The 2,392-nt window shown below is 32.7% G+C and overlaps 1 pseudogene; it reads right to left on the bottom strand.

The window, feature by feature from the left end:
- Positions 450-2,392, bottom strand: part of LOC107631854 — a 2,913-nt pseudogene continuing 970 nt past the window's right edge.

Here is a 2,392-nt window from a genome sequence, read left to right as displayed (position 1 = left end):
AATATTTATGTATTTTTTTAGATTTGTAAATATGTGAATGCCTACATGAAATGTAATCTAATTTTATTAGTGTACATATCAGATCGATATTCGTAATTTTTAAATTCGGATTCAGATAAGCTCGGCAAATATGCTAATTTTAAAGGTTAATTTGTACTCTACCCCGTAAAATATCAAATAAAAAAGTTATTCTCGTTTTATCTTTTGTTAAAAAATTACATAGCCGACATATTACATTTCAATTTAAACAATATTATCACCTATAAGTATTTGGAAAAGAAAATAATAATGATTTAAATATATGTTTAATCCTATTTGCTGATGTTACATTAGCATTTGAATTTGCCACCTCCACACTTAACAGAGCACATTGACTGCAAAATCTAAAATAGACTTTAAATTTTAGAGCAAAACTAAAAAAAAAGAAATTTAAAATAAAAACCAAAATAATAAAGCAGATATTTTATTGAGAAAGGTTCTCGGATTGAAGAGCATAAGCTTCGTTTGGGTTTTATAAAAAAAAATTCAAGTTGACGTAAATTTGATTTGCATTTATCAAAGGTAACATTCTGAAAGACTTTACAGAATAACATTATGCTTATGCTCTGGATAAATTAAGCCGGTATATGTTACAAGAGTACACTAGAAACATGTAACAGCTATTAGCAAAATTTTAGATGAGTTTCTTTTTCTCAAAGAAGGACTTCAAGTGCCATAGCTGCAATCCTGCTACTGATAGGCACACTATGAGCGAAAGCAAACTCAACCAGAACATTCTTGTATTCGTTGTTCTGTTCAGCTCCTGCATTTCTTCTTCCCTGGAAAAGATATATAATGTAAATAAATAAGAGAGCATGAACAATGCTTGTTAAAATATACTGCCAATGTGAATTGAATTAAGAATTTACAGAAAATTGTCATGGTTTTTAACCTTCCGCGAAGATAGAACATCTCGTCATGAATGGAACTAACAGTTTCATACAGCTTTTTTAGCTCCAGCTCCATCACCTGGTAAATGTGAATGAAATCAATATAAGAAATTTTACTTGTATCGAACATAAGGGGAAACAAAAGAAGCAAAAGACTAGTTTTAAAAACTAATAGAAGATCGGTGTTTTCATCGGTTGGTATATGTTTCAAATCAAATGACAAGTGGGTGAAACGAGGAGGGTTTGCGCACGTCTGGATTAACTCAAGTATAGGGCAAAATATACAAGGAAAAGCACATAAATATTTGGAGTTCAGCAATCAACTCTCCCGATATTGATTGGGCTTGTTGCAAACATTTTACATAGCCAGATATACTGTTAAAAAATAAAAAGAGGAAGGTTGTGTTAAGCCTTCAACAGCCAACGCAAAGCATTGTTGAATATTTATGATATGGAGCTGGAGTTTAGCAATCATCATCTAGGAAAGCCAGTCATGTCGATAAATTTAAGCCCAGAAGAAAGACACCATTGGCACTTAACAAACGAATATGGGTTTTGCTAAGGACACTAAAAGTTTACAAGAAAAAACAAAAGATGAGTTATAGAATAATATAAGAGGATATTTGCAAAGATGATTTATTGTCACCATTTGATATACCATTAGTCAAAAGTTTACATGATTATAAGCTCAAAAGTGCAGTTCTAAATCTGTATCTCTTGTCCCAAATACAGATACATATACCTTCTTTTCCATTTTCTTTTTTTGGATAAAATACCTAAGCAAGTTGAGCTTCAGCTCAGATAGCATGCATTCTCACACCAGTATACGTAAGTAATAGAATGACTAAAAAAAGAGAGAACAACCTTGCATTTCCTTTGGCTAATATGAGCAACACAATCATAAACACTAAATTAGAAGCACAAATTGATATCCAAAACTACTTCAGTTACTTGTTCAGTCAACTGAGTTTATCTATAGAGCACACACAAAGAACCAAGCATGCTTCCAACAAAATCATCTGGAACTAACACAAGTACACTACAAGGCAACCTATCCTCATAATCTTAACATAGCCAAATATGCCACTTTCACATAACAGAACATAGATTAGCTGAAATCAGCTCCCCTAAGAAAATCATTTCTTGTATGACATTCAGCTGGAAACTAGATGGAACATAAACAGTATAGGGGGCAGAAATCATCCTAGACATAAAGGATATTAAAAAGAAACAACACTCAACTCAATAATCGATTAATGTTAGGAACATATTTATCATACAGAGGGTTAAGTGATACACAGTATCATAGAAAATAGTAACTCACATCAACTTGGCCTTTCTTAGCAACATTGGACCAATCCTTGGCAGCCACACCGGTCTTCCATTCAAAATCAACTGTCATAGTTGTGGAAGGGTTAGCATCCGCAGCCCAAAAACATGTCATGTAATCTCCAGCTTCAACT

The sequence above is a fragment of the Arachis ipaensis genome, chromosome B03 (genome assembly GCF_000816755.2).
Source record: "Arachis ipaensis cultivar K30076 chromosome B03, Araip1.1, whole genome shotgun sequence".
NCBI lineage: Eukaryota > Viridiplantae > Streptophyta > Magnoliopsida > Fabales > Fabaceae > Arachis > Arachis ipaensis.
This window is presented reverse-complemented; position numbering and strand designations above follow the sequence as displayed.